A 24,430-nucleotide genomic window follows, 5' to 3' on the forward strand; every position below is an offset into this window, starting at 1 on the left:
TCTGTTCTGGGTTTAGTGTGGATCTACCCTGTAAGGTGTGATCACCTCGTAGACGTTGCCTCACTGCCTCTACTGCATCCTGGGTTGGAATACAGGTGCACAGGGAGGTAATGTCGAATGAAACTATAGTTTCATTTTTGTCCAGTTTTAGATCTCTGATCTTCGCTACAAAGTCAAGTGAGTTTTGGAAATAATGTGCTAAGATGTTGGCCACATACTGAGCAATATCACATGTCACAGAGTTGATGCTGCTGACAATGGGTCTGAGGGGAGCCCCATCTGTGTTTATTTTGTATTAATGCCAGGGATGGTTTCTTGTGGGTATAATCGGTAATAAAATGCCAGGTTGATGGCTTCAGACTTTGAAAGTACTCACTAATTCTCCTTTTATACCGACTTGTGGGGTCCCTTTTGAGTATTTCATATGTGTTGGAGTCTTTGAGGAGTGTAAGCAACATGAGCAGGCAGGATCGTGATGTTTTCATCCTTGGCCAGTGATGCTACTCCTTTCTTTCCTCAAAGGAGAGGTTTGGAGATGGGGGCTTTGGCATTAGAAAGAGCTGCTGTCACTTTCAGCCGTATTTGCTCCCCTGTGGTTTCTGTTAAGTTGTTTTTCCTAAAGGCTGTGATCAAATCAACTGTAGGAACCTGATGCGTAGTCATGGCAAAGTTGAACCCTTTTGCCAATAAATCTTTTTCTTGTTGGGTAAGATTTCTGTTGGGCAAATTATTTACCCATCTATTGTGTGATTCATTATCAGTTGAGTTCCCAGTTGTTTGCCTCCAAAGGAGTGCTTGCGGTGTGGAGTTGTTCTTACTAAGTAGTCATTTTTTAAACTTTCTTGTCTTACTTTGGTTATGTTATCTGTCTATCTGTGTTGGACCTGCGATGAAGTAGTGACTTGTCCAGGGTGTACCTCGCCTTCCGCCCGATTGTAGCTGAGATAGGCTCCAACGCCCCCCGCCACCCCGAAGGGGATAAGCGGTAGAAAATGGATGGATGGACTTTGGTTATGTTGTGTTGTGTAAGTTGGGCTTTGATTGTGAAACTCATCACATTTTCACAGACCTCCTCAGGCAATATATTTTGCAATTTGAGGAGTAATTCATCAGATTTTACTCTGAGGCTCTCTCATTCAAGAGTTGTTTTTGCACGTTCAACAGGATTGTGTCTGTCCTGTGGCTTTTCATGGTGGAACGAAGGCGTAGGCTTGTGTGTATGAGGCCAGTTTGCCTACATCTCAGGTTAAACCTGATGTGGTTGCGGTAGTCTGCGACCCTACGAGCCAACCTTTCATATTCCTGCACCATTTTTAGGATATCCAACCCAAAATGTTTAGAAACATGTCTATAATATTCCATCGATCGCAACTGAAATGTTTGGTTTGTCTTAGAAGACGTTTCACCTCTCATCCAGGTAGGCTCCATCAGTTCATGCTCGTAGACTTAGATTGGTCAGATCTAATCTGACCTGAAGATCTAGTCTAGTCTATTTAACCAGTATTTTTTTAATATTTTGGCCACTGTAACATTACACACAATTTGAATAGTAACACTGTAGGTAAATAAAACAATGTATTTTAATTAAGTGATTCTTTGGCATACCAATAGATGGAGCCTGCGTACCACCATTTGAGAATCACTGCTACGTACCAGTGATTCTGTAACAGTGGTTCTTACCGAACCCTACCAGTTTCATATGCGCATTCACCGAACCATTCTTTAGTGAAAAATAAAATGTTTTTTTTCTCAAATTCAAGACAAGGTTATATGTTTTTTTTACTGGTGCACAAAATGAACCATGCATGAACATCATCTTGTTCAAAGAACAAAACCAACACAATGCATGAACTCACAACAAATTACACACCTGCAAATCAGATGGAAAATTAGAGGGAACATTGTTTAGGGGTATCCATAATACGGCGATAGGGAAAAGTTTTTATTCACACGATGAGTCTCCGCCGAACCCCTGAGGCAGACTCACCGACCCCTTAGGGTTCGATCAAACCCAGGTTAAGAACCACTGTTCTATAATGTCACAGTTGCCGAAAACATTAAAAATACTTAAGTAAAACAGCTGCTTTGTTTTTAACGAATAATTGGGCTTGCTACGCTACTGTATTTTCATTTGGGCCATTATAGTGGTACTTGGCATTGGAGAGCCAAGTATTTTCTGAGGTTGTACTTGGTGAAAAAAGTTTGAGAACCACTGTTCTACTCCATTAGGAACATGTTCATTTTTCTCTTATCACTTAAATCTAAGCTGGAGAATTTCTAAATGTTCACCTTTTGTTGACCTTGCGGACGCGGAAAATGCCAGGACAGCATAATAGGTTGGGTAGTGAGTGATGACGCAACCGCAAAGACGCAACCTTTTACTTCGAGTTGACATACTGCTTAAACCGGTAATGAAACATAACGCCACCTTCCTATTGTTGGAAAATGTTTTGTCATCAATCAATCAAAGAAAGAATAGCTGTAGGTTGCAGAGTGAGAGGGGAAATGTGGGCCAAAAGCGCTCTCTAGTGGCCAACCAATGCAAAGACACACATCTTGGCTTTGAACAGAAATAGTTATTATACTAACAGTTTCACTACATTTATTGTTTGCTAAATTTATACATTACTTTTTGAACGATACATTTTATATTTACATTCGTTTTAGGAATGGCTCATTACACGTTTTTACACTTTAAAAATATATTTGACCTACTTTGGGGTGATTTTTGCCCCAGTGTATAAATATACTTTGTCAAGTTTAAAAAATATCAAGTTAAGTTGTATTGTTAAAAAAAAGGAAACCACCCGAGGCAGGATATAGTTTTTACTGTGTGATAAAGAGGTAAACACAAAGTACATAATGTTAGTATCGCAATTCACAAGCTGACTTGGTTCTGTGACGGAGCTCTTAACGTAAAACATTTGTATCTCAAATCAACGCCTCCCATTTAAATTAATCGATGTTATTGGTGCTTGCCCCACCGAGAACTGCACAATTGTATTATGTAACATGCCTTTAAAAAATATAAACACATTTGTAGATAACAAAGAATTGTATAAAAACAATACAATAGAATGTAATGCTAACAATTACAGTACTTTTATGAAGTAATGTAATAACAATGTGTAACTTGTACCTTGGAGCTCGGACTTCTACGGCCTCTCTTCTGTGCTGCTTCTTTGTCAAACACACCATCAGCAGCTTCCCCATATTCCGACGTTTAGCTTTTGTTTTATTGTTGTTGGTTTGACTTATTCTGCTTGAATTGCTTTGCTTAGTTTTTTTTTTTTTTGATGATTTCATGTCAGCACTGTCCTTCACTCCCACTTTCTTCCTTCACATGGTTGGAAAACAAAGTTAGCGAGCTATAAGCTAATGCTATCGAGTAACACTTGCGGCCTCATGTATTAAAAAGTGTGCGAATACACAAAAAAACATGCATATGCCCTTTTTCTCTGCAAAGTTGAGATGTTTAAAGAATATGAATAGGTACCATTCACATTTGAACCGATTCCCAGGTACCGGGAATCGGTACCAGTACTTAACGCTACCAATTTTTGGTACTTTTGTGTGTGTTAATAAATTGTAATTGTTTTTTATGATACCATATCGTACAAACCCCGTTTCCATATGAGTTGGGAAATTGTGTTAGATGTAAATATAAACGGAATACAATGATTTGCAAATCATTTTCAACCCATATTCAGTTGAATATGCTACAAAGACATGTAGCTTGATCATGCTGGACTATGGCGAGAAGTGAAGAAAACACAAACATTAGTTCAATTGATGGATTGGATTAATTTTTCTCACAGTGCTATAAAATAATTACAAAATAAAAACCTTTTCATTCATTCTTACAAAAGGTACCGTATTTTCCAGACTATAAGCCGCACCCACTAAATAAAAAAAAATAAAAATAAATGTTTTTATTTTTTGACGCACCATAAGCTGCAAATATATACGTTGTGAAATGAGATATTGACATGTTTATTGATTGCTTCCAAACGGTGCCTGTACCACGGCAGTAAAACGGCTGATCAAACAAAACAGAAAAATTATAATTGCTTTTATTCATCCTTTAAGAGATGAATAAGATGTTCTCTTTTTTTAATACGTTTCAAGATATTTATCAGGATTCTTCTTCCTTGCACTTTGTAAACACTTTGAACGGTTTCTTAAATTGAATCATTTTCGTACATTGTTTGATTTCTTTGCCTAATTCGTTCCGTAATTTAGCCGTTAATGTAGAAAAATCCATAGATCAGCCGCACCTTTAAGCCGCAGGATTCAAAGCTTGGGGAAAAAGTAGTGGTTACAGTCCGGAAAATACGTTATTAACTTTACAACTGCTTTACACACCATCGTGTAATAGAAGGACTTTTATTAAGCAATTTACATACAAACCCTGTTTCCATATGAGTTGGGAAATTGTGTTAGATGTAAATATAAACGGAATACAATGATTTGCAAATCATTTTCAACCCATATTCAGTTGAATATGCTACAAAGACAACATATTTGATGTTCAAACTGATAAACGTTTTTGTTTTTGCAAATAATCATTAACTTTAGAATTTGATGGCAGCAACACGTGACAAAGAAGTTAGGAAAGGTGGCAATAAATACTGATAAAGTTGAGGGAGGTGTTTAGGGCACGTCCGACTGGTAGGAGGCCACGGGGAAGACCCAGGACACGTTGGGAAGACTATGTCTCCCGGCTGGCCTGGGAACGCCTCGGGATCCCCCGGGAAGAGCTGGACGAAGTGGCTGGGGAGAGGGAAGTCTGGGCTTCCCTGCTTAGGCTGCTGCCCCCGCGACCCGACCTCGGATAAGCGGAAGAAGATGGATGGATGGATGGACAATAGGCAAAATTCCAAAAAAGTGCAGTTCCACTTTAAAGTATAACATTTTGCTCGCTGACAGCTCTTATATCAGAACAAAATTGTGGGCACTCTTCAGTTGAGGTACAAAGGGTTAAGGATTCAGCACTGCTTTACCCTTGGATATGTCTGTTGCAAGTACTTTTTATTTATTAGTACAACCAGCTGCACTCTAGCTCGCCTATTTCTTTTCAACTGTCTTTGAAGAACCCTGAGCATTTCAGTTTGGGCTCCATTAAGCTGTCACGCTGAAAATAGGCCAATAAAGCATCTTTAGGCAACATCTCTATTGCTTGAAAACACAAACATTCCCCCCCTAGTGCAGCGAGAACATGTCACGCCGGGGGGCGTGAGGGGGGTCAAAAGGAGTTAAAGGTTGGGGGAAAGAGACGGCGGGGAGGGAACGGCATCACAGTCAGTCGGGGTGAGTGAGTCTACGTGAGCATCTGATGTTGACGGAGACAACCAGGAGTCAGCCAAAGCCCCCCAGTGAACTCAAACATTGTGCATATTTGTGTGTTTGTGTTTGTGTGTGTGTGCGTGCACATTGGTCTCAGTCTGATGGTTTTTTGTTTTTTTCTCAAATCTGCTCTTACTTCACATTATTTGTGCATTTGATTATTATTCAAATAAGAATATGTAACGTTATTTTCATTCAGTAACTTATATTTGTGAAATTCCATCCATCCATCCATCTTCTTCCGCTTATCCGAGGTCGGGTCGCGGGGGCAGCAGCCTAAGCAGGGAAGCCCAGACTTCCCTCTCCCCAGCCACTTCGTCCAGCTCCTCCCGGGGGATCCCGAGGCGTTCCCAGGCCAGCCGGGAGACATAGTCTTCCCAACGTGTCCTGGGTCTTCCTCGTGGCCTCCTACCGGTCGGACATGCCCTAAACACCTCCTTAGGGAGGCGCTCGGGTGGCATCCTGACCAGATGCCCGAACCACCTCATCTGGCTCCTCTCGATGCGGAGGAGCAGCGGCTTTACTTTGAGCTCCCCCCGGATGACAGAGCTTCTCACCCTATCTCTAAGGGAGAGCCCCGCCACCCGGCGGAGGAAACTCATTTCGGCCGCTTGTACCCGTGATCTTGTCCTTTCGGTCATAACCCAAAGCTCATGACCATAGGTGAGGATGGGAACGTAGATCGACCGGTAAATTGAGAGCTTTGCCTTCCGGCTCAGCTCCTTCTTCACCACAACGGATCGATACAGCGTCCGCATTACTGAAGACGCCGCACCGATCCGCCTGTCGATCTCACCATCCACTCTTCCCTCACTCGTGAACAAGACTCCGAGGTACTTGAACTCCTCCACTTGGGGCAAGATCTCCTCCCCAACCCGGAGATGGCACTCCACCCTTTTCCGGGCGAGAACCATGGACTCGGACTTGGAGGTGCTGATTCTCATCCCAGTCGCTTCACACTCAGCTGCGAACCGATCCAGTGAGAGCTGAAGATCCTGGCCAGATGAAGCCATCAGGACCAAATCATCTGCAAAAAGCAGAGACCTAATCCTGCAGCCACCAAACCGGATCCCCTCAACGCCTTGACTGCGCCTAGAAATTCTGTCCATAAAAGTTATGAACAGAATCGGTGACAAAGGGCAGCCTTGGCGGAGTCCAACCCTCACCAGAAACGTGTCCGACTTACTGCCGGCAATGCGAACCAAGCTCTGACACTGATCATACAGGGAGCGGACCGCCACAATCAGACAGTCCGAAACCCCATACTCTCTGAGCACTCCCCACAGGACTTCCCGAGGGACACGGTCGAATGCCTTCTCCAAGTCCACAAAGCACATGTAGACTGGTTGGGCAAACTCCCATGCACCCTCAAGGACCCTGCCGAGAGTATAGAGCTGGTCCACAGTTCCACGACCAGGACGAAAACCACACTGTTCCTCCTGAATCCGAGGTTCGACTATCCGGCGTAGCCTCCTCTCCAGTACACCTGAATAGACCTTACCGGGAAGGCTGAGGAGTGTGATCCCACGGTAGTTAGAACACACCCTCCGGTTCCCCTTTTTAAAGAGAGGAACCACCACCCCGGTCTGCCAATCCAGAGGTACTGCCCCCGATGTCCACGCGATGCTGCAGAGTCGTGTCAACCAAGACAGCCCTACAGCATCCAGAGCCTTAAGGAACTCCGGGCGGATCTCATCCACCCCCGGGGCCTTGCCACCGAGGAGCTTTTTAACTACCTCAGCAACCTCAGCCCCAGAAATAGGAGAGCCCACCACAGATTCCTCAGGCACTGCTTCCTCATAGGAAGACGTGTTGGTGGGATTGAGGAGGTCTTATTTGTGAAATTGATTGATAAAATACATTAACCTTCTGGAGTTTGGGATGGTTTTAGGGCAGTGGTTCTTAACCTTGTTGGAGGTACCGAACCCCACCGGTTTCATATGCGCATTCACCGAACCCTTCTTAAAGTGAAAAATAAATATATACTGTATATTTTTTCAAATTCAAGACAAAGTTCTGTTTTTTTTACCGGTGCACAACATGAACCATGCATGAACATCACCTTGTTCAAAGAACAAAACCAACACAGTGCATAAACTCACAACAAATTACACACTTGCAAATCAGTGTGACTTCTGCTGTTTTTGTATCCATAATACGCTGATAGGGAGAATTTTTTTATTCACACGGTGAGTCGGGTGTGTCTCGACCTCCACGGCGGAGGGTCCGCCGAACCCCTGAGGCCGACTCACCGAACCCCTAGGGTTCGATCGAACCCAGGTTAAGAACCACTGTTTTAGGGCTATTACCATATTTTTCGGACTATAAGTCTCAGTTTTTTTCATAGTTTAGCCGGGCTCCAGTGCGAATTATATATGTTTTTTTCCTTCTTTATTATGCATTTTCGGCAGGTGCGACTTATACTCCGGTGCGACTTATACTCCGAAAAATACGGTGCATAGTTTTGTGTTTACCTTGACACTGTTTGTGACTTTCCTGCTTTTCAGTACAACCTCACTTGTGTGACATCACCTAAAATCCCATTGCAAAATGTTTTTCTTTTTTAATTAAAACATTTCTAACAAGTATAATAAACTCTCCTAACGTATAACTTATAATACAAATGCTGTATAATATGATATAAAAGATAAATTCACATTCGTCAATTGCCATATTGCACTTTAAATATTGCGGCTTATTATTGCCATTTTTTAAAGCATATTTTGCCATTTTTTTCCCCTGAATTACGTTTTCAAGCCTAAATATGGCTAGATAAAGTAAAGATATACAGGTAAAAGCCAGTAAATTAGAATATTTTGAAAAACTTGATTTATTTCAGTAATTGCATTCAAAAGGTGTAACTTGTACATTATATTTATTCATTGCACACAGACTGATGCATTCAAATGTTTATTTCATTTAATTTTGATGATTTGAAGTGGCAACAAATGAAAATCCAAAATTCCGTGTGTCACAAAATTAGAATATTACTTAAGGCTAATACAAAAAAGGGATTTTTAGAAATGTTGGCCAACTGAAAAGTATGAAAATGAAAAATATGAGCATGTACAATACTCAATACTTGGTTGGAGCTCCTTTTGCCTCAATTACTGCGTTAATGCGGCGTGGCATGGAGTCGATGAGTTTCTGGCACTGCTCAGGTGTTATGAGAGCCCAGGTTGCTCTGATAGTGGCCTTCAACTCTTCTGCGTTTTTGGGTCTGGCATTCTGCATCTTCCTTTTCACAATACCCCACAGATTTTCTATGGGGCTAAGGTCAGGGGAGTTGGCGGGCCAATTTAGAACAGAAATACCATGGTCCGTAAACCAGGCACGGGTAGATTTTGCGCTGTGTGCAGGCGCCAAGTCCTGTTGGAACTTGAAATCTCCATCTCCATAGAGCAGGTCAGCAGCAGGAAGCATGAAGTGCTCTAAAACTTGCTGGTAGACGGCTGCGTTGACCCTGGATCTCAGGAAACAGAGTGGACCGACACCAGCAGATGACATGGCACCCCAAACCATCACCCAACCATGCAAATTTTGCATTTCCTTTGGAAATCGAGGTCCCAGAGTCTGGAGGAAGACAGGAGAGGCACAGGATCCACGTTGCCTGAAGTCTAGTGTAAAGTTTCCACCATCAGTGATGGTTTGGGGTGCCATGTCATCTGCTGGTGTCGGTCCACTCTGTTTCCTGAGATCCAGGGTCAACGCAGCCGTCTACCAGCAAGTTTTAGAGCACTTCATGCTTCCTGCTGCTGACCTGCTCTATGGAGATGGAGATTTCAAGTTCCAACAGGACTTGGCGCCTGCACACAGCGCAAAATCTACCCGTGCCTGGTTTACGGACCATGGTATTTCTGTTCTAAATTGGCCCGCCAACTCCCCTGACCTTAGCCCCATAGAAAATCTGTGGGGTATTGTGAAAAGGAAGATGCAGAATGCCAGACCCAAAAACGCAGAAGAGTTGAAGGCCACTATCAGAGCAACCTGGGCTCTCATAACACCTGAGCAGTGCCAGAAACTCATCGACTCCATGCCACGCCGCATTAACGCAGTAATTGAGGCAAAAGGAGCTCCAACCAAGTATTGAGTATTGTACATGCTCATATTTTTCATTTTCATACTTTTCAGTTGGCCAACATTTCTAAAAATCCCTTTTTTGTATTAGCCTTAAGTAATATTCTAATTTTGTGACACACGGAATTTTGGATTTTCATTTGTTGCCACTTCAAATCATCAAAATTAAATGAAATAAACATTTGAATGCATCAGTCTGTGTGCAATGAATAAATATAATGTACAAGTTACACCTTTTGAATGCAATTACTGAAATAAATCAAGTTTTTCAAAATATTCTAATTTACTGGCTTTTACCTGTAAATATCACAGTAGTATTGCCCTCTCGAGCAGACCAAACCAATCAGAGCACGCTGTGCAGTATTACCATATTGGATTAAAATAGTGTAAAGGTGACCAAAGGGTGGTCTTTCATGTCTAAAGGGCTCTTATAATGTTGAAAAACATATTTAGAAGGTCGTACACAGGTTTGTATGCTCTAGCTATGAAAATATTTACAGTTGTTGTGCTTGTAGCGTGAAAGCAAGACAACTTGAAGTATTGTTGACACACAAAAACGTGTGCGTCGTTTATTCATCAAGAACCAGCGAGAATGAACGCTTACATCACACACACTCAAAAATGGCGGGAACAACAAACCCCCACCTTTGTGAGAATCTCCTGACGACCACTTAAAGGGGCCGCGCCGAATTACTCGCTCTTAACTGCATATATGAATGTAAACAAGAACAACATTGAACAGTACAGTGAATGATGATGACAAAGTCAAGTAACAGGATTGGTGAATGATGTCCTTAACGCCTGGGACGGCGTGGCGCAGTGGAAGAGTGGCCGTGCGCGACCCGAGGGTCCCTGGTTCAATCCCCACCTAGTACCAACCTCGTCATGTCCGTTGTGTCCTGAGCAAGACACTTCACCCTTGCTCCTGATGGGTGCTGGTAGCGCCTTGCATGGCAGCTCCCTCCATCAGTGTGTGAATGTGTGTGTGAATGGGTAAATGTGGAAGTAGTGTCAAAGCGCTTTGAGTACCTTGAAGGTAGAAAAGCGCTATACAAGTACAACCCATTTATCATTTATCATTTAAATCAACCACTACACAGTAATGTATAATTATTGATTCCTACTTTGTGGAAATTAATTTATCGCTGTGGCGTCTAGAACCAATTAACAGTAATAAACAAGGGACAACTGATGCCAAATACTTATTATAATAATTACTTTTCTTTAGCTGTGGGATCTCAGACTTTGGCGATCTTGGAATTGAATTGCAAATTGGATAACACCTTGGAGAAGCTTTCCACTCTGCAAGGCAAAATTCTGATCAATTTGAGAGCCACAATGAACAATTACAGCAGACAAACCATTGGCATGTGTTTGCTCGCCCTAACCTGATACAGTAACTGCAGCTTCAGACTAGATGCCCCCCCCCCCCCGGCCGTATTTTCAAAAATATCCCAGATTACCCAGAATTCCCGGTTGCACAATTTCCACATTTCTCAACTGATTCGAACCGTTCCGCCATCCACACACTCCACTCACCTTGGACAGCCAAACTACCAAGTTGAAAAAATTATTCCAGGAATTCCCAAAATTCCCGATTCTCCAAAGCCCTATTTTCACCTCTTGCTGGAAACTTTTCACAGTCCACATTTTTCAACCGTTTTTGACCATTCCACCTTCAAAACATTCCTCTTAGTCGGTACAACAAAATAACCATTTCTCTATTCCTACAAATAGCCAGTTTTCCCAAAATGTCGGGATTTCCAAAATACTACTTCTAAATTCTGTTACTACGTCAACGATTTTCAACAGTTTTGAACATTTCCAACACCAACCCATTCTTATCATCTAGGACAATTGTGCTGGTATCAATATTTTCAAAAATTCCCGGTTTTCCCGAAATTCCCAAATCTCCAGGGAATTCCCATTTAAATGAATAAGAAAATAGCTCAACATTTTATAGTTAGCGTGCATTAGCACATTAACCATTAGCATACTTGTGAGAACATTAGCATGCTAATGTTTTGTGCTAGCTTTTTTTTGCTAATTGTGTATATTTAAACCTACAAATCATGGTTTTTTATAATCAAAGAACCACCGAGCAAGTATGCTAACAGTAACGTGCAAAACCGTACTTGATTTGTTTTGCTAATTTTGTCTGTTTAAACCTGAAAATCATGGTTTGTGATACTCGGTGCTGTCATGCAAGTATGGTAACGGTTAACGTGCATTAGCATGTTAACTGTTAGCATACTTGTGAGAACGTTAGCATGCTAATATTTTGTGCTAGCATTTTCTTTGCTAATTTTGTATCATTAGACTGAAAAATCATGGTTTGTGATGCTCGGTTCTATCATGCAAGTGTAGTAATAGTTAACGTACGTCATCTTGTTACCTGTTAGCTTACTTGTGAGAACGTTAGCATGCAATATGTCATGGTAGCTTTTATTTTGCTAAACTTTTTTGTTTACACCTAAAAATCATGGTTTGTGATACTCCGTTTCATGTCAGCGTCAGCTCTTCAACATTCGAACACTGTCAAAATTCAAACAATTCCATCAGTCATTCTCCATCCAATCAGCATTTCAGTTCAGGATTGCAAATTCTAGTATGTGCTTATTGTTGCTAGAGGTTTTTCTCTGGTCTTGAACTGAAAACTATGTGATCGAACATTGCCGATTAATGCTTTTTGATGCCGAACACAAAACCAATCCCCTCTGACTAATACTTTTTCATTCATGGTCCCCTGGCTAACTTGTTTAGTTATTGTGTACTATTGACTTTATGGTGCTGAACCAATTGCATGTGATACAAGATAATATTATAATGGATATTATCGCCCTGTGTTTTTTTTCAAACTATGATTGTTATTAAAATTCACAGTTAATACGGTATATAAATTAGCATCCTTGATTTAAAGACCCATCCATCCATCCATCTTCTTCCGCTTATCCGAGGTCGGGTCGCGGGGGCAGCAGCCTAAGCAGGGAAGCCCAGACTTCCCTCTCCCCAGCCACTTCGTCCAGCTCCTCCCGGGGGATCCCGAGGCGTTCCCAGGCCAGCCGGGAGACATAGTCTTCCCAACGTGTCCTGGGTCTTCCTCGTGGCCTCCTACCGGTCGGACATGCCCTAAACACCTCCTTAGGGAGGCGCTCGGGTGGCATCCTGACCAGATGCCCGAACCACCTCATCTGGCTCCTCTCGATGCGGAGGAGCAGCGGCTTTACTTTGAGCTCCCCCCGGATGACAGAGCTTCTCACCCTATCTCTAAGGGAGAGCCCCGCCACCCGGTGGAGGAAACTCATTTCGGCCGCTTGTACCCGTGATCTTGTCCTTTCGGTCATAACCCAAAGCTCATGACCATAGGTGAGGATGGGAACGTAGATCGACCGGTAAATTGAGAGCTTTGCCTTCCGGCTCAGCTCCTTCTTCACCACAACGGATCGATACAGCGTCCGCATTACTGAAGACGCCGCACCGATCCGCCTGTCGATCCACTCTTCCCTCACTCGTGAACAAGACTCCGAGGTACTTGAACTCCTCCACTTGGGGCAAGATCTCCTCCCCAACCCGGAGATGGCACTCCACCCTTTTCCGGGCGAGAACCATGGACTCGGACTTGGAGGTGCTGATTCTCATCCCAGTCGCTTCACACTCAGCTGCGAACCGATCCAGTGAGAGCTGAAGATCCTGGCCAGTTGAAGCCATCAGGACCAAATCATCTGCAAAAAGCAGAGACCTAATCCTGCAGCCACCAAACCGGATCCCCTCAACGCCTTGACTGCGCCTAGAAATTCTGTCCATAAAAGTTATGAACAGAATCGGTGACAAAGGGCAGCCTTTAAAGACCCGTAGGCAGTTTAAAGACTACATGTTTGTCTTAATTTGAAATTCTCCATAACTACCAACTATGTAGAGAGCCTGCATTTTCCATGTGCACAAGACACCTGAGAGTTAAAGGCCTACTGAAATGCGATTTTCTTATTTAAACGGGGTAAGCAGGTCCATTCTATGTGTCATACTTGATCATTTCGCGATATTGCCATATTTTTGCTGAAAGGATTTAGTAGAGAACATCGACGATAAAGTTCGCAACTTTTGGTCGCTGATAAAAAAGCCTTGCCTCTACCGGAAGTAGCAGACGAGTAGCGTGACGTCACAGGTTGTGGAGCTCCTCACATCTGCACATTGTTTACAATCATGGCCACCAGCAGCGAGAGCGATTCGGACCGAGAAAGCGACGATTTCCCCATTAATTTGAGCGAGGATGAAAGATTCGTGGATGAGGAAAGTGAGAGTAAAGGACTAGAGGGCAGTGGGAGCGATTCAGATAGGGAAGATGCTGTGAGAGGCGGGTGGGACCTGATATTCAGCTGGGAATGACTAAAACAGTAAATAAACACAAGACATATATATACTCTATTAGCCACAACACAACCAGGCTTATATTTAATATGCCACAAATTAATCCCGCATAACAAACACCTCCCCCCTCCCGTCCATATAACCCGCCAATACAACTCAAACACCTGCGAAACACACTCAATCCCACAGCCCAAAGTACCGTTCACCTCCCCAAAGTTCATACAGCACATATATTTCCACAAAGCCCCCAAAGTTACGCACGTACGGGCAAGCGATCAAATGTTTGGAAGCCGCAGCTGCATGCGTACTCACGGTACCGCGTCTGCGCATCCAACTCAAAGTCCTCCTGGTAAGAGTCTCTGTTGTCCCAGTTCTCCACAGGCCAATGGTAAAGCTTGACTCTCATCTTTCGGGAATGTAAACAATGAAACACCGGCTGTGTTTGTGTTGCTGCAGCCGCCCGCAATACACCGCTTCCCACCTACAGCTTTCTTCTTTGCTGTCTCCATTGTTCATTGAACAAATTGCAAGATATTCACCAACACAGATGTCCAGAATACTGTGAAATTTTGCGATGAAAACAGACGACTTAATAGCTGGCCACTATGCTGTCCCAAAATGTCCTCTACAATCCGTGACGTCATGTGCCGGCATCATCATACCGAGACGTTTTCAGCAGGATATTCCGCGCAAAATTTAAAATTGCACTTTAGTAAGCTAACCCGGCCGTATTGGCATGTGTTGCAATGTTAAGATTTCATCATTGATATATAAACTATCAGATGCACTAAATAAACAATATATCCACATTAAAACTGTGAATGCTGTTTTTAAAAAGACATACATCTATATCTTGGAAAAGGTAAAAAGCTCAATGGCTATTAAATGCCATATTGCCCTAACCCACATGTGTCAAACTCAAGGCCCGGGGGCAATATCTGGCCTGCCACCTCATTTTATGTGGCCCGCAAAGGCCTTGAATTACCATGCATCTATTTGTTTCTTTTTTTTTTTTTTTTGTTTTTTTGTCCTGTCCAGCTTCTCAGGCAAATCATATAGTTGATGTAGATGCCCATGTCGGCTGTTCAGATTTACTTTACAAAAGAGAAGTGTAGGATACTTCTCTTGTTGCCTTATTTGTATTTGACTTTATTAAATGTATTTATATTATCATTTAGTGCAGCCGGGCCGGAGCAGGAGGGGATAGAAAGAGAAAAAAAAGAAGACATCTATTTGTTTCTAATTGTAGTCAACTTTCTATTTTGACAGAAAAAAATGCATGTACTGTATGCAATTTCATATATTTTAAACTTAATCTACTATTGCAACACATATTATATCATCACACATTCCAAACATCAAAATAAGTACTTAAATATCTGCTTGACTCATGATTTTGAAACATCATATTGTACAATGTAAAAAAAAAAAATGTCAGTAAAAACTGGTAGCTCAGTTGCCAGAATGTTACCGTAAAAACACAAAACAAAAACATTTTGTGGAAGTTGCCTCCTAGCAGCTCCACTGTAGACACGGCACAAGAGCCAAGCGTGCAGTTTTAACAAAGTTTTTAATGTGCATATATTTGAGTCCAACTCTTTCTCCAGCAAAACGGGACCTTTCAGTCACGTCTGTATCCTCTCTCTCTTTCTGCTGCTTACTGTTAAAGACAACAGATGATTAGATTAACACGTACCACCTGTGAAATGTAATCACCTGCCAGCTGTGTCTCGCCGTCAGCACTGCCACGCCCCCGTCTGATGGTGCTCTGTCCTCAGCACCATGGACAGAGGCGGTGACCTTTGCTCCTGTAGGCAGCGCTGTCAACATCTCCCTCCACAAATGTGTAATATTGTTTTTTCATTTTCATTCGTAGTACACCGTAAAAACAACGACCGTAGATTTGACAGTAAAACAGTTGTACTGTTTTCCCACGTACATTTACAGTATACATTATAAAAAACATGGTACATTTTATGGTAAGATTATGGCAGGTAAACTTTACTCTTAAAATCTACATGTTTTTCTTAAATATATACCAATAAATAATTGTGTAATGGAGCAATTTAAAATGTATATATTATTCACTTTTACAAGTGGCCCTCTGAGGGCAGCCATAGCTGTGAGTGGCCCCCAATAAAAACAAGTTTGACACCCCTGCCCTAACCGTGTACAAATCTGTTAAGTAGTGCGCATTATTTTGTTAATATAGTAAAAAAGCAGTCAAATGTAGTGGAAAACATAACATCTTAACAAAAATGTAACATTATTAGCAACCATTAGTGGGGTTGTCGATTTTTGCAACCAATAAAAGTCATGTTTTTGTTTTGTCACTTAATTTGACACTGCATGAATTTTTTCCAATATTCAGTATTTAATATACAGTGTTTATGTAATATGTCAGTGTGTCAAGCTCGGGCCGAGCTTTGTATTTAGATCTCACGGCTGGAGGTGTCACGGCCTCAGACACACTGTTGCACAGTCGGAAATAGTATAGTGGCTCCATGACGCAAGACTGTGATGTCACCCTGCCCTGTGTCCCCGTGTCAGTGTCAGCCTCGGGACACATGGGCCTCAAAGTGATCTCTACTCCCTCCCATGTATGAACTTCTCTTTTCCAACTGGGAAATAACTGGGTAATGGACATCGCTTCACTTGTTCCACGTTTTGTTATGTTACAGCCTTATTCCAAAATAGAATAAATTATTTTTTTGTCCTCAGAATTCTACAAACAATACCCCATAATTACAAAGTAAATGTTTTTCATTTTTTTTATTTTGCAAATTTAATTAAAATAGAAAACAAAACAAAAAAAATCACATGAACATAAGTGTTCAGAGCATTTGCTCAATACTTTGTTGATGCACCTTTGGCAGCAATTACGGCCTCACGTCTTTTTGAATATGATGTCACAAGCTCGACAGACCTATCTTTGGGCAGTTTTGCCCATTCCTCTTTGCAGCACTTCTCAAGCTCCATCAGATTGGATAGCAAGCTGATGTCCGATAATGGCTTTTTTGCCGATATCCGATATTCCGATATTGTCCAACTATTAATTACCGATTCCGATTAGAGATGCATTTATCGGCCGATAAATGCGTTAAAATGTAATATCGGAAATTATCGGTATCGGTTTTTTTATTATCGGTATCGGGTTTTTTAAATTTATTTATTTATTTATTTATTTATTTTTTAATTAAATCATTAGGGCTCCTTATACACACACCATAATACTAGAGATGTCCGATAATATCGGCAGGCCGATATTATCGGCCGATAAATGCGTTAAAATGTAATATCGGAAATTATCGGTATCGTTTTTTTTTTGTTTTTGTTTTTTTTATTAAATCAACATAAAAAACACAAGATACACTTACAATTAGTGCACCAACCCAAAAAACCTCCCTCCCCATTTGCACTCATTCACACAAAAGTGTTGTTTCTTTCTGTTATTAATATTCTGGTTCCTACATTATATATCAATATATATCAATATAGTCTGCAAGGGATATGCATACTTACACTCATGCACATAATCACGTTTCATCAAACATATATTAACGTTGTTGCCCTAGAGTAAACTGGGTGCAACACATGGCACACTGACAAAGCTTAACCTATTGTGACTATAACAATCTACAAGGTTAATGTAGGTTGCTTCTCTTTCTCCCCCTCCATTTTTCTGCATTCTTTCGTATCTCAAGTTATCATTACGTATATGTATTGTTGCATTTAAACAACTGTATTGTTGATAATAAAGGTAAATTATTGGTATTGTTCATTATCAATAGCGCTATTTCTATTGGTATTTGTATTGATCCATTTGTAGTGTAATAATGCTCATTGTCATTTCTGTATTATTTTTCGCTAACTGCTTATTTGCTATTACTTTTACCATCATATTTGTACATGTCATATTTGCTGATGTTGCTCTATTGTTGTTGTTGTTTGCTGTTGTTGTTTTTGTCTCTCTGTCTAATCCCCCTCTTGTCCCCACAATTTCCCCCTCTGTCTTCTTTTTTTTTTCTCTTTCTATCCCCTCCTGCTCCGGCCCGGCTGCACTAAATGATAATATAAATACATTTAATAAAGTCAAATACAAATAAGGCAACAAGAGAAGTATCCTACACTTCTCTTTTGTAAAGTAAATCTGAACAGCCGACATGGGCATCTACATCAACTATATGATTTGCCTGAGAAGCTGGACAGGACACACAAAAAAAAAAAAAAAAAAAAAAAAATAGTCTGCAAGGGATACAGTCCGTAAGTACACATGATTGTGCGTGCTGCTGGTCCACTAATAGTACTAACCTTTAACAGTTCATTTTACTCATTTTCATTAATTACTAGTTTCTATGTAACTGTTTTTATATTGTTTTACTTTCTTTTTTATTCAAGAAAATGTTTTTAATTTATTTATCTTATTTTATTAATTTTTTTAAAAAGTACCTTATTTTCACCATACCTGGATGTCCAAATTAGGCATAATAATGTGTTAATTCCACGACTGCATATATCGGTTGATATCAGTATCGGTAATTAAAGAGTTGGACAATATCGGAATATCGGATATCGGCAAACAGCCATTATCGGACATCCCTAATTCCGATATCAACCGATACCGATATATACAGTCGTGGAATTTTGTTGTGATGCCCCGCTGGACGCATTAAACAATGTAACAAGGTTTTCCAAAATAAATCAACTCAAGTTATGGAAAAAAATGCCAACATGGCACTGCCATATTTATTATTGAAGTCACAAAGTGCATAATTTTTTTTAACATGCCTCAAAACAGCAGCTTGGAATTTGGGACATGCTCTCCCTGAGAGAGCATGAGGAGGTTGAGGTGGGCGGGGTTGAGGTGGGGGGTGTATATTGTAGCATCCCGGAAGAGTTAGTGCTGCAAGGGGTTCTGGGTATTTGTTCTGTTTTTATGTTGTGTTACGGTGCGGATGTTCTCCCGAAATGTGTTTGTCATTCTTGTTTGGTGTGGGTTCACAGTGTGGCGCATATTTGTAACAGTGTTAAAGTTGTTTATACGGCCACCCTCAGCGTGACCTGTATGGCTGTTGACCAAGTATGCCTTGCATTCACTTGTGTGTGTGAAAAGCCGTAAATATTATGTGATTGGGCCGGCACGCATAGGAAGTGCCTTTAAGGTTTATTGCCGCTCTGTACTTCTCCCTACGTCCGCGTACCACTCCGTACAGCGGCGTTTTAAAAAGTCATAAATTGTACTTTTTTAAAACCGATACCGATAATTTCCGATATTACATTTTAAAGCATTTATCGGCAGTCCGATATTATCGGACATCTCTAATAGCAAGTGTTGGTTTTTATCCAGGATGTCTCTGTACATTGCTGCATTCATCTTAGTCTGGTCAGAGAGGTGAGCAAGAACTGCATGGTCACTCTGTCAGAGCTGCAGTATTCCTCTGTAGTGAGAGGGGAACCTTCCAGAAGGACAACCATCTCTGTAGCAATCCACCAATCAGGACTATATGGTAGAGTGACCAGACGGAAGCTATTTCTTAGTCAAAAGTTTGCCAAAATGCACCTGAAAGACTCTCAGACCACGAGAAACAAAATTCTCTGGTCTGATGAGACAAAGATTGAACTCTTTGGCGTGAATGCCAGGTGTTATGTTTGGAGGAAACCAGGCACCGCTCATCACCAGGCAAATACCATCCCAACAGTGACGCATGGTGGTGGCAGCATCATGCTGTGGGGTTGTTTTTCCAGCAGGAGACTAGTCAGGATAGAGGAAGAGATGAGCAATATACAGAGACATCCTGGATGAAAACTAACTCTTCCCATCCAATCTGAAGAAGCTTGAGAAGTGGTGCAAAGAGGAATGAGCAAAACTGCCCAAAGATAGGTGTGCCAAGATTGTGGCATTGTAATTGTTTCATTTCATATATTTATTTCAGGCAATGACATAAAGAAGTACAAGTTGACAAAACATAATAATATGAATTAATATAGTGCATGATTGTCCAGTTTTGCCTGAAAGGGAGTGGGAAGAAGATAACCATCAATCAATCAATCAATCTTTATTTATATAGCCCTAAATCACAAGTGTCTCAAAGGGCTGCACAAGCCACAACGACATCCTCGGTACAAAGCCCACATACGGGCAAGGAAAAACTCACCCCAGTGGGACGTCGATGTGAATGACTATGAGAAACCTTGGAGAGGACCACATATGTGGGTAACCCCCCCCCTCTAGGGGAGACCGAAAGCAATGGATGTCGAGTGGGTCTGACATAATATTGTGAGAGTCCAGTCCATAGTGGATCCAACATAATAGTAAGAGTCCAGTCCATAGTGGGGCCAGCAGGACACCATCCCGAGCGGAGACGGGTCAGCAGCGTAGAGATGTTCCCAGCCGATGCACAGGCGAGCGGTCCACCCCGGGTCCCGACTCTGGACAGCCAGCACTTCATCCATGGCCACCGGATCTGTGCCCCCCCCCCCCCCCCCCCCCTCAAGGAAAAGGGGAGCAGAGGAGAAAAGAAAAGAAACGGCAGATCAACTGGTCCAACAGGGGGGCTATTTAAAGGCTAGAGTATACAAATGAGTTTTAAGATGGGACTTAAATGCTTCTACTGAGGTAGCATCTCTAATTGTTACCGGGAGGGCATTCCATAGTACTGGAGCCCGAATAGAAAACGCTCTATAGCCCGCAGACTTTTTTTGGGCTCTGGGAATCACTAATAAGCCGGAGTTCTTTGAACGCAGATTTCTTGCCGGGACATATGGTACAATGCAATCGACAAGATAGGACGGAGCTAGACCGTGTAGTATTTTATACGTAAGTAGTAAAACCTTAAAGTCACTTCTTAAGTGCACAGGAAGCCAGTGCAGGTGAGCCAGTATAGGCGTAATATGATCAAACTTTCTTGTTCTTGTCAAAAGTCTAGCAGCCGCATTTTGTACCAACTGTAATTTTTTAATGCTAGACATAGGGAGACCCGAAAATAATACGTTACAGTAGTCGAGACGAGACGTAACGAACGCATGAATAATGATCTCAGCGTCGCTAGTGGATAAAATATAACGAATTTTAGCGATATTACGGAGATGAAAGAAGGCCGTTTTAGTAACACTCTTAATGTGTGATTCAAAGGAGAGAGTTGGGTGGAAGATAATACCCAGATTCTTTACTGATTCGCCTTGTGTAATTGTTTGGTTGTCAAATGTTAAGGTGGTATTATTAAATAAATAACTTATTTAATCCCACCCCCAGTTCTCCATTCAGTGATTATTCACATGAGTTTCACTCTTACTTTGTTCAAAGGTTATAATACAGATGTTGTATCATAGTGGGATTACCACAGGTAACAATAATTATTAGACTGTAACAATAATTTGTATCAACAATGTAGGAATAATGAATATACCGTATTTTTCGGACTATAAGTCGCAGTTTTTTTCATAGTTTGGCCGGGCTCCAGTGCGACTTTTATATGTTTTTTTCCTTCTTTATTATGCATTTTCGGCAGGTGCGACTTATACTCCGGTGCGACTTATACTCCGAAAAATACGGTACCAACAATGGTAATAGACAACATAGCAATAATGGTAATAGACAACATAGCAATAATGGAAAGGAAACATTGAGCACATATTAACACTTTGAGACAGAGTACAACAGCAGGTCAAATTAAAGACCCTCACCTCTATATTTGAACCTGACCCCATGTTTGTATAATAGTTTAAATCGATTAATAGTTTGGCATTGCTTGTGTTGTAAGTCCAGTTTGTTCCATAGTTTTCAAGTATTCAAAAAGACTTGCGGCTGTAATTCCTGCAAAAGGTGCATTGAACAAATGCTGTGAATACATATGCATTTGTAATATTACATTTTGAATTTTCTAAATAAATAAAAACCTTTTCACATTGTCATTACAAGGTATTATGTGTTGAATTTTGAGGACAAACATTGATTTATTGCATTTTGGAATAAGGCTGTAACATAAAAAGTGGAGCTTTCCGAATGCACTGTATATATACTTTCATTGGTTTGTTTGTGCTTAGCAAAAGAAGGCTATTTCTCTTCCAAAATGTCTAACTCTTACAAAATAGACCATGAACAAATGTCCCTTACAGAGGACACTGGCTCTCAGGAAGATGTAATTACCGTATTTTTCGGACTATAAGTCGCAGTTTTTTTCATAGTTTGGCGAGGGTGCGACTTATACTGAGGAGTGACTTATGTGTGAAATTATTAACATATTACCGTAAAATATCAAATAATATTATTTAGCTCATTCACGTAAGGGACTAGACCAGGGGTCGGCAACCCGCGGCTCCGGAGCCGCATACTTGCCGACCCTCCCGATTTTCCCGGGAGATTTCCGGATTTTGGTGCCTCTCGCAGAAAACTGCCGAAATTAATATTCTCTGATTTTCACCATAAAAATAATAATAAGGGCGTGCCATGATGATACAGCATTTAGCGCCCTCTACAATCTGTACAAACAGCGTGACAGCCCAGCCTTTTGTTGTATGCATCTTCTACTTGCACACGCAAGTGACAGCAAGGCATACTTGGTCAACAACCACACAGGTTACACTGACGGTGGCCATATAAAACAACTTTAAGACTCTTACTAATAATGCGCCACACTTTGAACCAAAACCAAACAAGAATGACAAACACATTTCGGGAGAACATCTGCACCTTAACACAACATAAACACAACAGAACAAATACCCAGAATCCCATGCAGCCCTGACTCTTCCGTGCGTCGGTTGAGGTGGGCGGGGTTTGGTAGCGGGGGTGTATAATGTAGCCCGGAAGAGTTAGGGCTGCATGGGATGCTGGGTATTTGTTCTGTTGTGTTTATGTTGTGTTACGGTGCAGATGTTCTCCCAAAATGTGTTTGTCATTCTTGTTTGGTGTGGGTTCACAGTGTGGCGCATTATTAGTAAGAGTGTTAAAGTTTTGTATACCGCCACCGTCAGTGTAACCTGTGTGGTTGTTGACCAAGTATGCATTGCTGTCACTTACGTGAGCAAGCAGAAACCTCATGCAACGTGTGGCTGGGCCGGCACGCTGGTAGTAGTGGGTGCTAAAAGCTGTAAAATCACGGCACGTCTGAGAGAATAGTTGCCCTGAAATTCGAGAGAATAGTTGCCCTAAAATTCGAAGTCTGCTGGAATAATCGGGAGGGTTGACAAGTATGACGCTGTCAAGCGCCATTCATATAAAACTCGCGGGCCGCACTAACATCCAATTTTCATACTAAGGTGTGGGCCCTGTGTCTGAGACCCCTGGTTTATACATAGCACAAGGAAAAAAAAAAACTTTTTATGCAGTGTTATTTCATTTTAAATTCCAAAAGATTTTTGTGGCTCCCATTGTTTTCTTTAATTTGTGAAACTGGTCAAAATGGCTCTTTGAGTGGTAAAGGTTGCCGACCCCTGGACTAGACGTATAAGATTTCATGGGATTTAGCGATTAAGAGTGACAGATTGTTTGGTAAACGTATAGCATGTTCTATATGTTATAGTTATTTGAATGACTCTTACCATAATATGTTACGTTAACATACCAGGCACGTTCTCAGTTGGTTATTTATGCCTCATATAACGTACACTTATTCAGCCTGTTGTTCACTATTCTTTATTTATTTTAAATTGCCTTTCAAATGTCTATTCTTGGTGTTGGGTTTCATCAAATAAATTTCCCGCAAAAATACGACTTATACTCCAGTGCGACTTATATATGTTTTTTTTTTCCTTCTTTATTACCGTATTTTCCGCACTATAAGGCGCACCGGATTATTAGCCGCACCTTCAATGAATGGCATATTTCATAACTTTGTCCACCAATAAGCCGCCCCGGACTATAAGCCGCGCCTACGCTGCGCTAAAGGGAATGTCAAAAAAACAGTCAGATAGGTCAGTCAAACTTTAATAATATATTAAAAACCAGCGTTCTAACAACTCTGTTCACTCCCAAAATGTACGCAAATGTGCAATCACAAACATAGTAAAATTCAAAATAGTGCAGAGCAATAGCAACATAATGTTGCTCGAACGTTAATGTCACAACACACAAAATAAACATAGCGCTCACTTTCTGAAGTTATTCTTCATTCGTAAATCCTTCGTCTTCGGTGTCCGAAGTGAAAAGTTGGGCAAATTTACGATCCACTGGCAGATGTTGGCGTCGTCTGGCGCTGCCTCCTCGTCTTAGTGAAGGTGTGTTCGCCTTCTGTCATCCATTGTTCCCACGCAGTTAGCAGTCTAGCTTCGAATGCCCTGTTGACACCAATATCTAGCGGCTGGAGGTCTTTTGTCAATCCACCCGGAATGACGGCGAGTATTGAATTAAGCGCGTAAGCGTGTCTCTCAATGTGCTGTTATGAGCTAGCAAATATAACAACTACACTACCCAGCATGCAACGATAGTTACGAGCATGCGCGGTAGCCCTGAGAAGCGTTGTATGCTGGCAGTTAGCACGCTGTGAGTAAACGTTGAGAACTCAGTTAACATGCCTCGTCTGCATTATTTATAATTAGACAGACAACACACTTAATAGGAGCCATTTTGGGGTCTTTACATAAACACACAAATGGAAATGAAACGTCACATATCCCAGCATGCACCGCGCGCTTCTTCTACGGG

General features: G+C 41.5%; 1 protein-coding gene across 2 annotated transcripts in view; it reads left to right on the forward strand.

The window, feature by feature from the left end:
- The window catches only part of acsl3a (acyl-CoA synthetase long chain family member 3a), a 125,409-nt gene that overhangs the window by 56,579 nt on the left and 44,400 nt on the right, over positions 1–24,430 (forward strand). The window lies entirely within an intron of this gene.

Source organism: Nerophis lumbriciformis, linkage group LG30 (assembly GCF_033978685.3).
Source record: "Nerophis lumbriciformis linkage group LG30, RoL_Nlum_v2.1, whole genome shotgun sequence".
Taxonomy (NCBI): domain Eukaryota; kingdom Metazoa; phylum Chordata; class Actinopteri; order Syngnathiformes; family Syngnathidae; genus Nerophis; species Nerophis lumbriciformis.